The 13024-nt window shown below is 40.1% G+C and overlaps 1 protein-coding gene across 4 annotated transcripts in view; it reads left to right on the forward strand.

Moving 5' to 3' along the window:
• AGTPBP1 (ATP/GTP binding carboxypeptidase 1) overlaps positions 1–13024 on the forward strand; it is a 235238-nt gene that overhangs the window by 196956 nt on the left and 25258 nt on the right. The window lies entirely within an intron of this gene.

The following is a 13024-nucleotide window of genomic DNA, read 5'->3' on the forward strand; positions in this document are numbered from 1 at the left end:
GGTTTTTGTTTTTTTTGTTTTTTGCAAGGCAACGGGGTTAAGGGGTTAAGTGGCTTGCCCAAGGCCACACAGCTAGTTAATTATTAAGTGGCTGAGACCAAATTTGAACTCAGGTACTCCTGACTCCCGGGCCAGTGCTCTATCCACTGCGCCACCTAGCCACCCCTCATTAATTTTATTTAAATGAGAAAAAATACTTCAACGTAACCAAGTACTCTTTCCCCTCAGCACACATAAATGCATAGAACATACACACACACACACACACACACACACACAAACAGGATAAAGATGGATGGCTGATTAGAGTGGGGAAAATGAAATTTAAAAATCAGAACTCCAAGTAATTGCAAGATACATTTCTAAAGATCATTTTAGTCCATATTTATCTAGATTAAGGACATGACCCTATTCAAAACAGGATTTTTAATTTTTATTTTTGGAAGAGATTTTATATTTGAGATTTTATCAATATGGAATACTACCAATTTGTGTCTTCCTCCCACAGTGACAGCTTGCTCATAGTTTATAGGCTTTAAAGTTTGGCTGGGCCACTGACAGTAAGAATTTGCCCAGAGTAATATAGCTAGTTTGTATCAGAAACTAGTTTGCATCAGAAAAATCAGGTTTTTTCCCATGACTTTTAAGACAAGATCTCTATTCATAACAACATACTGCTATTCTATGTGGAAAATATAGCATTGCTTAACATGATTTTCCTGGACAAAAGCAAAAGAGGGAATGGGAAACAAAGGGCTTTGGTCATTCATAATAGCCATTGCTAATGAATGTATGTGGTATTCACAATGAATGTGGATTTAGAGCTTTTGATCTTCATGAAATGAAGATTGTCTCCCATAAATTTTATTTAAATGGGAAAATATATAATCCTCAGGTTAAAGTTGAGACTAGGTAAATCCAATTGTCTTTTCTGAGTTTTCGATGGGTTAAATAAATTGAAAATGGTGATTGTTAAAAAAAACCCCCAACACTGCTCTTCTATTACTTTTTATTTTAGGATTTCGCAAGGCAAATGTGGCCCAAGGCCACACAGCTAGTGTCTGAGGCTGGCTTTGAACTCAGGTCCTCCTGACTCCAGGGCCAGTGGTCTATCCACTGTGCCACCTAGCTGCCCCCTCTTCTATTGCATTTTTACAAGTAACATCAATGAATCTTCATTTCACCTAACCCAAGGAAGAGGAAATAATGATAGAAGAAATAATTAAAGAAAGGTGAAAGGAGGTTTATGAGTTGAAGGTCAGTCCTTATAAAGAAGCTGGAAGGGATCTGGTCACTAGAGAATGAAATAGCAAACCCTTCTGGTCACAGAGGGTCACAAAGAGTTGGACACAACTGAACAATAAGGGCCTGGTGGGGCATGGGATTGGAAGACAAGCTAACTTTGGATTCTGCAGGATGCTATCTAGTTGTGAAAATAGGGAAAGCTCAATAATTTGTTACTGCTACACAAAATTCTTGGGCATTATGAAATCTTAAAACTAGAAAGAACCTTAGAATAGTCCACCTCCTTACCTGATACATGACCCTCTTCTACAGCATGACATATCAGGGATTACCCAGCCTTTTTTTTAGTGCCTCCAATGGAAAGACTTGCATTTCCTTTGAAGGCAGTTTATTCCATTTATGATCAACTCTTTATTAGGTGAGAGGCAATATGGTAGAGTGGATTGTGTGCTGGTTTTTTTAAGTCAGGAAGTCCTTGATTCAAAGAAAGAAGAAAGAAAAGAAGAAAGAGGAAGGAAAGAAGGAGGTTAAGAATGAAGAGAGGTAGAAAGGGACCAAACATTTATTAATTTCCTCCTAGGCTCCAGGGACTGTTTTGTGTGAATCTGGTCCTTACAACAACTTTGCAAGGTAGATATTATTCTCCCTGTTTTACAGTAGAGAAAACTGAGCAACTTGTCCAGAGTGACACAGATAAGATAGTGTCTAAGATAAAATTTGAACTCACTTCTTCCTGACTCTGCGTCCAACATTCTATGCTTTGCTCCCATCTATGAAATTAACCATGTGACCTTGGGCAAGTCACTTAACCTTAGTGCCTCAGCCAACTTTCTAGGATGGGAGTTCTTAACCTAGGATCGATGAACTTGTTTTTAAATATATATGTATATGTATATACACATCATATATATCTTCTGATATACTGGAATACAGTTTATATCAATAAACTATTTCAATATAATTGGTTTTCTTTGTAATCTAAAGCATTTTATTTTATGTATTTAAAAACATTATTCTCAGAAGGGATCCATAGGTTTCACCAGACTGTAGAGGGACCCATGATACCCAAAAGAGTTAGGGACCCCTATATTTACAGCCTGTAGACTGGTTGCAATTTTTTATAAGCCAAGTCTGATGAGAAGAAGATTCAGGTGTTTCTCTTCTACTCCCTTCTTCCCCTCTATTACCATAGGTTTTTTGTACCTCTTAGTGTAATGAGATTTGTCCCATTCAATCCCCTCCCTCCTCCCTTTTTAGGGAGGTAGTGTTATTTTTTTTTAGATCATTCTATCTAAGTCATAGAAAATTCTGAGTATCTGTCCCTTCTAGTTCAGTATATTCTGTTGAATAGAGTCAAAATTCCTGAGAGTTATTAGAGTCTTTCTCCCCAGTGGAGTTAAAGCCAGTTACATCCCATTAGACATCAGTCTCATGGATAGGTCATGGATGTCCATCATTTCTGGCTAGGTATATTCTCTCTTTTAGAGTTACATTTCTCAGGATTTATGAGAGTCTCTACCCCCCACCCCATGCTGGGATATAGCCAGTTTCAACTTGCTGGATTGCATTTTTTTCCTTTTACCGCCCCCCCCTTTTTTTTACCTTTTCATGTGTCTCTTGAACCTCCTGTTTGATATCCAAATTTTCTGTTTAGCTCTGGTCTTTTCATCAGAAATTTTTGGAATTCTTCCATTTCGTTAAATGTCCATCTTTTTCCCTGGAAGAGAAGGCTCAGGTTTGCAGGAAAGTAGATTCTTGGCTGCATTCCAAGATCCCATGCTCTTTGAAATATCTTGTTCCAGGCCCTTCGATCCATTAAAGTTGATGCAGCCAGGTCCTGAGTGATCCTTACTGTGGCTCCTTGATATTTAAATTGTTTCTTTCTGGCTGCTTGCAGGATTTTCTCTTTTATCTGATAGTTCTGGAGTTTGGCCACAACATTCCTTGGTGTTTTCATTTTAGGATCTTTTTCTGGTGGGGATCGATGTACTCTTTCAATAATTACTTTGCCCTCCAATTCGATGATGTCAGGGCAGTTTTCCATCACTAGATCCTGTAATATTAAGTCCAGGCTTTTTTTCTCTTCAATGTTTTCAGGAAGTCCTATAATTTTCAGGTTTCCCCTCCTCAATCTATTCTTGAGGCCAGTGGTTTTGTTGATAAGGTATTTCACATTTGCTTCTATTTTTTTATTTTGTTTAACTGACTCTTGCAGTCTCGTGGAGTCATTAGTTTCTGTAGACTCCATTATTTTTTGGGGGGAGGAGTTTTCTTCATTAACCTTTTCCAATTGGTCAATTCTACTTTTGAAAGAGCTTTCCATTTGACCAATTGAGGTTTTGAGAGAATTAATTTCTTTTTGCATTTGCTCATTTGAGGATCTGAGAGAATTGTTCTCCTTTTGTGTTTGTCCAATTCTACTTTCTAAGGTTTTGTTTTCTTGTTGCAAGGTATTAATTGTCTCCCCCAAATTTTCCAGTTGATTTTTTAACTCCTTCCTTATTTCTTCAAGGAAGTCTTTAAGTGCTGGAGACCAGATTGTATTCTCCTCAGATGTTCCAGGTCTTTCTGGGTTGGGGTCTTTCCCTTCCAGGAATTTTTCTATGGATCCACCTTTCCGCTGACCCTAATTCATTATGCTAAGACCTTGAGTTGGGTGGGGCTGGTTCACCTGGGCTTGGGATCTCTAAAGGCTTTACTGAGTGCAGTTTCTCTGGCTGGCCAGTAGGAGGAGCTGGTTACCCTCTCTGGGGTGTCTGTGACCTTGGTTAGGAGGCCTTCTCCCTTTGCTTGAGGGAGGGAATTGGAGCTATTGAATTCTTTTGCCTTCAATCAATGGTGGGCTTTACCCTGGCCTGAGGTCATTCCTCAGCTGGGCTGGTTCTGCTCACACACCTGGACCTGAGGCAGAAGTAATTTGCATTTGTTTGGGAGGAGACCTCAGTGCAATGCAGGTGTGGACTCACAGTTTCTCAGACCTGAGGAGCCCAGGGATGATGTCCACAGCTCTCCTGCACCACACCTCTCTCCACAGCCCCTTCCCCAAGCTCCAGGGGGACAGCACCAACACCAGCGCCTCTGCTTCCCCGTGGACCCAAGCCCCCTTCGTCCAGCCCCACCGCTGATCCAGCAGGTCCGGCTCTTGGGCCCTCAGACTCCCGGTTCCGATTCAGCTGTTGGTCTGGCTGATCCCGGGCTGATCTTCCCTGGGAGCTCAGACTCACCTGCCAGTACTCAGCCAAGGCTGCTGCCGGAGACAAATCCTGAGGTAGATTTTCCTTTCCTGGCTTTTCTGGTTCGGATTTCTTTTAAGAGGTTTGTTTCATGTGATAGATGGGGAAGAGATCAGGAGTAGAACTGTGCCCTGTCTTCTCTCCGCCATCTTGGCCCAACTGCAATTTTTTTTTAGGTTTTTGCAAGGCAAATAGAGTTAAGTGGCTTGCCCAAGGCCACACAGCTAGGTAATTATTTAGTGTCTGAGACTGGATTTGAACCCAGGTACTCCTGATTCCAGGGCTGGTCCTTTATCCAATGCGCCACCTAGCCACCCCTGACTGGTTGCAATTTTCTTGGAGGAGAGAGCTCCCATACCAGGACATAACCATATAGTTGAAATCATAGACCCGCCTAGTAGTATGGTTATTGATAGGAAAGTTTTCTTAGGGCAATTTTCTCTTTCTTTTGCCTCCCCAGTATTTAATACATAGTCTGGAACATATATAGTGTTTATTGCTGTTTTTGTCATAGGAGTAGCCTGCTCCTCTTTAAGCCTGATTAAATGGGACAGTGTGAATGGGAAGAGAGGAGATTTTTCTACCTTTCTGGAGAGTTGTGAAAAAGTAATCCTCCAGTTTCTTTTTGTAGTAGCTGAACAAGAGGTTTAGAATAAGAAACAAAATGTTGATAGGCCCTTTTGCTAAGTCCTGGTCTTTGGGGCTCCCTTCCATGGTTGCTTTTGAAAGGAAGTTGGCAAGGTGCCTAGAATTATTGTACTAAATAACAGGGGACCTGGTATCTCTGTGTGTGTGTGTGTGTGTGTGTGTGTGTGTGTGTACAAGTCAAAAAGTCTTTGAATTTCCCTCAGGAATTGACTAGGATGCTCTTAACAGCTTCTCGGCATGTACAATGTCACAGAGTTTTGCTTCAAAGCTGTAAACAAATATATAATCCATATTGTGTTTTAAAAAGACAATTGGTTCAAAGTGTTTAGCTAAATATTTTTAACACCACAATCTGGAAAGGAAAAATGATGTCACATACTGGCAGAGGGTTCCAAGTATTTAAACCAGACCTTGATGAAAAGAAAAAAATCCCAGATTTTGCATGATCTGTTTAGGATTGAGAATGTTCAAAAAGGTATGTTTTAATTTGGGGAAATTGTTCCTGGACTTTTTCCTTTTTGCTTCCAGTTTGTTGAATTGAAAGCCATTCAAAAGAATGAGTTGGGAAAGACCAAACCCAAACTAGGAAATTGGGTCAAAATTTATAATTTGTGAAGAGAGGCCTTTTTAAGAAACAGGTGAATCCACATCTCTGTGAATGAGGGGGATTTTGTAAAGGGATGGCTCTGGTTCATTTTTTACTTCCCTTCAACTTGGCCATTTTTTTTAAAAAATCACTTTTCATTCTCACTGAAGGGAAATACAGCCTAGGGGTTTCCATCAATCTTCCTTGGCTTGTTAGCAAGGAAGAATCCAGAGAAGACCCTATGGTTGTGGAAAGGAGATCCTTCCCATGCTTTTTTATAGACTGTCCTTCATGACTGGACTTTAAAGATTCAGATCAGTGGACATTTCCAATCTATGACCTTCCATGATCCCCCAAGTTGTTAATGATCTCCTCATGAGACTACTAGAATTACTCATGCACTTATTTGCATTCATGTTGTTTGGGGCAGTTAAGTGTACAGTGAATAGAACTGTGAACCTAGAGTCTGGAAGACCTGAGCTGGTCTGTCATTAGACACTAGCTGGGTGACCCTACACAAGTCACAACCCCTAGTTGCCTCAATTCCTCATCTATAGAACGGGTATACATTGTGGAAGGAAATGTCAAAGCACTCTGATATTTTTGCCAAGGAAATTCCAAAGTAGGGTCATGAAGAGTTGGTCTCACCCCTGGTTAGAATAATGCTCTATGGAGCTTTTTTTTATCCAAAGTAGATACTAGAATATATACATGCAAACATATATTTGTGTGTGTGTGTGTGTGTGTGTGTGTGTGTGTGTGTGTGTGTGTGTGTATATATATATCTCATGACTGTTTAAGGATCATGAGTGTATCTCAAAAATCTTATTGCAGTTTCACCTGCTCTAAGACTTTTAGAATTGTACGTGTTCATGCACATGCAGGCACACACATGCAAACAAGGTACACACATGACTACATCTATATGCTACCTACACATCTGTATAGATGTACGCATGTATAGGTATCTGGTACTGCATGTTTGTGTGTAAATATACAAGTGCACACAGTATTCGAAAAGTCACACTGAGAGACATACTATCTGCGCTTGCTGAATTGAGTTTAGTTAAAGATGTGTGATGAAAAAAATGACAAGAATATTTGTTTTTGAAAATTTTCCCTCTCCTTTGGGGGCTTTCAAATCTACTTGGGAAAACTGTGGTTTTTATAATGAAGAAGAGTGAAATATTGATCCACAACCTGGCCAGGGATTTAGGAAATACATTTTTTTCTTTTTGGTAATAAATCTGCCAGTTGGAGGAAGCAGAATTCTCTTTTGACCTATAATCCCTAACTGCCCAGATCGGCTCTGGCCACTCTTGCTCCAGACAACTGGTTATCGGTAGTGCTCTGTAGTGCTCTGGGGGAATTGTCAGTCCTTTTGGTATGTGGTGCAAAATGTTTCTGAGTTGTCTAACATCTCCCCTCACCTCCTCTCCAAACCTGGTTTTCTTTTTTGTATTCTGAAAATTCACTAGATGAAAACAGTTGATTGTCTCAAAGAGAAAACATAATGTTTTCATAGGAATATGGCTGGGCAAGTGCAGAGGAAGCAGTTATGGAGTGGGAAAAGCCAGGATATGCTTGCAGACCATTGAAACAGCAAGACCTGTTGTCACATTGCACTCTGAGAAGCTGTTATCACATCTTACTATATAATAGTGGATTAGAGTATAGTAGGCTTGGGAGTTCAAATCTTACCTCTGACATAAACCTCACTGCTTTGAACTTTATAACTCTATGCCTCAAATCCTAATTAGGATTTAAACTTCCAAGGTGATAGCATTTCTTATGCATACCTTATTTCATACTTAATCCTTATGGTTAGCCCACCAATTACTTTTGAGTTTGTATAGATCCTCTAGAGACTATGTAGTCTGGGAGTCAGGAGACCTAGGTTGATGTCCCACTGGGACACAGACTGGCTGTGGGAACCTGATTCAGTCATCTAAGCTCGATTTTCTTCTGTTGTGGTTCTTGTTGAGTCTTTTTTTCAATCATGACCTACTCTTTGCGACCCTATTTGGGATTTTCAGATACTGAAATGATTTGCCATTTCCTTCTCTAGCTCAATTTACAGATGAGAAAACTGAGTCATAAACAAGGTTAAATGACTTGCCCAGGGTCACACATCTAGTGTCGGAGGCTGAATTTGAACTTAGGTCTTCCTGGCTTCAGGCCTAGCACACTAACTCCACCACTGTCCCTTAGTGCTCAGGATAACTAACCTTTTAAGACTATACATTGTAGAAAAGGTGCTAAACTGTGTTGGTAGAGGGAGCTTCCTTTTCTAGAAGTTTCTCCTATCAGGGGAAATCCCAGGTCCAATGTCACTCATCCTGTATTTACAAACATAATTAAGACATAGACCCTTATCTCAAGAAAGATATACACACACACACAAATAATAACTATGAAACAAGGGAGAATATGATAAGTACAACAGAAATGCTATGGAAAATTGAAAGGGAAAATGACTTAAATTTGGAAGGAATAAAATTAATTGACCTACCTAGGATCATTCAGTGAGTTGAGGTCTTGTCTGAGTCTAGATTTGAGCTTAGGTCTTTATGATACCACAGTGGGTACCCACTGCTTCCTGGCTGTCTCAGTTGGAGAGGGCAGAGTAAGAACAGGGGATAGAGAATAGTTTAGTTTAAGTCAGAAGAGACAAAGGGGAGCATTAGAATATTGAAGCTATAAAGGTAGGATGTGGTGAAAGTATGGAGGACAGTGAATGCCAGTTTAGGGATTTTATACTTTATTAGGTAAGGAATCATATTCCATTGGCATATCACTGAAAGTTTTGAGAGGGATCAACAAGATGAATTGAAGAATGAACTGAAATGCAGATAACTGAGATGTAGGTCAGTTAGGAAACAATTCCAATAGTCTAATTTTTTTTTAAAAAGGGGAGGTAGGGGGCAACTAGGTGGCACAGTGGATAGAACACCAACCCTGGAGTCAGGAGGACCTGAGTTCAAATGTGAGCTCAAACACTTAATAATTAGCTGTGTGACCCTGGGCAAGTCAGTTTAACCCCATTGTCTTGCAACCCCCCCCCCAAAAAAAAAACCAAATAAAAGGGAGTGCGACAGAATTAAGATTGTAGCAATAACAAAAGGGAACAGATGCAAGAGATATTGCAAATGTAAAAATCTATAGGACTTGGCAAATGATTGAATGATTTTTGTCCTTCATTCTTGAAGAGGGCCAAAATGACAAGGCTATGTTAGAGTCAAGATTATAGGAGTGTCCACATTGTGACTGATCAGACCAGTATGAGTTGGGAATGCTCCACCATAAGTTAGGCACAAATAGTCCATGTGAACATTTGGAATGAATTCTCTAAATCTGCTCATCTTCTGTTTCTTTTGAACTACTCAATTCTACTTTGCTCATGAGAGCACAGCACCCTCTCTGGTGAGGGCATGCTGTGCTGGGTGGTCCAGTGCCATGTCTCCCATGTCGTGCAACCGAAGTTCTTCAGAGATACCTGAATTCCTTCTTCTGGTCTGTGTGAGTGCTTGCCATGTGTGAGTTTGACATAAAATAGTCATTTAGGAAAACATACATTTGGCATTTGAAAAACATGGGCAACCCATCAAAATTGTGCTCTTTACAATAGACATTGAATGCTTGGTAATTTAGTTCAAGAAAGAACTTTAGTGTCCAGTACCTTATCCTGCCTGGTGATCTTCAGAATCTTCCTAAGACAATTTAAGTGTAAGCAATTTCAGTTTCCTGGCAAGTTGCTTGTATGTTGTTCAAGTTTCTCAGGTAAACGTCAGAGAGGTTGGCAAATGATTGGATGTGGAACATTAAAGGTAGTAGTAGTGGTGGAGGGGAGTCCATGATGACTCCAAAAGAGCCTGGAAAATTGAAAGAATAATGTTGCTGTCAGGAAACAGAAAAGGTAGGGAAAGGGTAGATAAATGTTTTTTGTTTGTTTTTTTTGTTTTTAGTTTTTGCAAGGCAATGGGGTTAAGTGGCTTGCCCAAGGCCACACAGCTAGGTAATTATTAAGTGTCTGAGGCCGGATTTGAACTCAGGTACTCCTGATTCCAGGGGCAATGCTCTATTCATTGCCACCTAGCCGCCCCCGGTAAGTTTTTTAATAGCAAAAAATGAAAGTTTATTTCTGGATATACTTGAGTGTGATATGCCTGAAGGACATCCAAGGGGAGATTTCTAGCTTATACACACACACACACACACACACACACACACACACACACATGCGTGTGCACACACATGTGTCTATATATTCACATATGTATATATCTGCAGTTCAAACTTTAAGGGATAGAGAGATCCAGGAACTCTCTATAAGGCAAGGGAATACATGAGGTTGATAAGGAGAAAAGGAGAGAGAGAGAGAGAGAGAGAGAGAGAGAGTGAGTTTCAAGAACAAAGCTTTCAAGAATAGAGGCATATGGAAGGAGGATGAAAAAATAGCAAAGAAGACAGAAGCAGAAGGAGAACCACAAAATATTGTGTTGAAGACAAGGGAAGAGAGAGACAGTTGGTCAAGAAGCATTTATTGCCTCATCTTTTCTAGATACTATGCTAAGTGCTATGGATGGAAAGTGAGATAAAGAACAGTCTCTGCTCTCAAGAAGCCCATATTCTAACAAAGAAGACAATATGTATACAATCATGTACAAACAAGATATATATTCAGTATAAATTAGAGAAAATAAACAGAAGGAAACCCTTCAGGCCTTCTTGTAAAGGTAGAATTTTTTTCTGGAACTTGAAGGAAATCAGGAGCTTCCTGGGAGCTGGAGATGAAGAAGGAAAATATTTCAGGTATAGGAAATCAGTACAAATGCCCAGTGTCAGGTGATGGTGTATTTTGTGCAAGTAACAGAAAAAAGACTAATGTCATTGGATGGTAGAACTTGTGTGTGGGTAGGGGGTGGCAGGTCAGATTGTGAAGAGCTTTGAATGCAAAACTGGATTTTCCATTTGACCCTGTAAGTCATAAGGAACCCCTAGAGTTAATTGAATAGGGGGCCCACATGCTCACTTCTCTGCTTTGGGAAGATAAATTTCACAGCCGAGTGGAGAATGGACTGGAGTGGGGAGAGATTTGAGGCAGGGAGACCAATCTGACTATTGTAATCATCTAGGCCTGAGGTCATTAGGGCTTAGACCTGATGCAACAGCCTCAGAGCACAGAAACAGTTGTCTGCGTTACCATAACCCTGGTGCCAGGTCTCTCCCCTCACCTCACACACTCTATTTCACTATATTTCTGATTGTTTTTCCTGTAACAAGTCTTTCTTCACCCTGGTCCGTTTTCCATTAATCTTCCTAAAGCATAAATCTGACCATGTCACCTCCCCATTCAGTGAATTCCAGTGACTTCCTGTTACCTTCAGGATCAAATAAAATCCTCAACTTGTTATCCAAAGCCCTACCTAACCTGGCCCTTTCCTACTCTTCCCCCACACTTCAGTCCACTGACACTGACCTCTGTCTTCTTCCTTGGACAGGATCCTCCATTTCCCAACTCTGGGCATTTTCACAAGTGATCTGTCTGCCATGCCTTCTCCTGGTTTCCTTGACTTTCTTCAAATCCTAGATAAAATCCCATCTTCTATATGCTGCCTTTCTCAATCCCCCTTAATCCAAGTAACTTCTCTCTGTTGGTTATCTCCAAATTATCTTGTTTGTACATGAGCTTTTATATTTTTGTTGAATCCCCCATTAACTTGGGAGCTCCTTGAGAACAGGACCTGGTTTTCCTTTTCTGGGGGACCTCAAACACTTAGCATTGTGGCTGCCTCACAGCAGGTGCTCATTGTTGTGATTGGACTCTTATAAAGTAGGAAACCAAGTCCCTAACTAAGAGAAAAGGGAGAAGATTTTTACACTTGCCTCTTTGAGGGACAGGATAGAATCAGTAACTGTGTGTGTATATTTGTAACTATAAGTATATAGCAAATAGATTATTAGGCTTGGTTACATGGAGGATACAAAGAAATAGAAGACAAAGGCTCTTAAGGAATTTATAATGGAGAGATAAGTCCCAATTTGCATGATACAACAGGAGAATAATTTCAAGCAACCTATAAGGAAGAAATTGATGTAAGGGAAGTTTTCAAATGTTCTTGGTCACATATGTCTTCACTAGTAAAATGGAAGAATTAATCAAACTGTTTATCTCCATATCAGAGTATATAGCCTGGAGTTTCTGATGAATGAGGAAAATTAGTGGTGGAGATGGGGTGGTGTTTGGGGGACTATTTTTCATCCCAGTGCTCTTACAAAGACTGTCTGGTGGCTATACTGCTTTCCCCAGGTTCAAGATGATCAGCAGAACTGTGTCCCCCACCTTGGATCAGTTCAAGGCCTGGAGAGCCCAGGACCCAGTCTGTCTTACTTTCTATAAGAATTCCTGCATCTCGGGAAGCACTCTTCCTCTCTTCCACAGGCAACCCTCTCTTCCTCTCCCCTGAATTTACTACTCTATGTATTTGGAGTATAGTCAAGGGACCATTTTGAAACCTGCCTCTTATTCCCAGTCTGAGAACTTCCTCTCAGTTGAGATGTCCACACCCTGGACAGAGCCCTAGTTGTTCTAACCCTAGTTATGTCCAGGCATTTAAAGTCACAGGTATATGATTTTTATCTCAGATTTTTGAAATAGATTTTAACTTCATTTCTGTAAAGTTGCTATATTCAAGGTGCAGTGTAGACAGGACCATGTAGCCTGATTCCACCCAGTTCTAATAAAACAGAGCCACCCTCATCTCTCTGCATACTGACTCTGTTCTGTATCACAACCTTGCTGCTTCACTTTTTCCAATAGTCAATCTGTGGTCTGTATACTAAAAGATGCTCTGGCTTTCATGCATGTTTAATCCATCATATCTGGGTTGTTACAATACACAGTGTTTATTTTTCTTCATAAAAAGATGCAAGCTGTGCTCTTCCAAATGCAAGAAGCTCAGAATATTTTATTTGTTTGTGAATAGACAGACTGGATGGCACAATTTCAATCAAACTATGAGATATAGCCTGGCATGTCTAAAAAGAAATTGAAAGGAAATAATAACATTTGTCCTCTTCTGCTCTCTTTTTTTCCTTTCAAGAGGATTGAGTACTTTTCATATGTGATTAACTCATTAATTCCTAGAATGTGTATAGGTAGAAAAAAACTCAGTAAAAGACATTTCCTATACTATTCTTATTATTATCAAAATAAGACATGAGAGACTGGGGAGAATAGAAAACTAGAAACTGATATCAGTAGCCCCAGACAGCTTCTCTTTCATTCTGAGCTCTTTAAATACTATATAGA

The sequence above is a fragment of the Macrotis lagotis genome, chromosome 8, assembly GCF_037893015.1.
Source record: "Macrotis lagotis isolate mMagLag1 chromosome 8, bilby.v1.9.chrom.fasta, whole genome shotgun sequence".
In the NCBI taxonomy this organism is placed as follows: domain Eukaryota; kingdom Metazoa; phylum Chordata; class Mammalia; order Peramelemorphia; family Peramelidae; genus Macrotis; species Macrotis lagotis.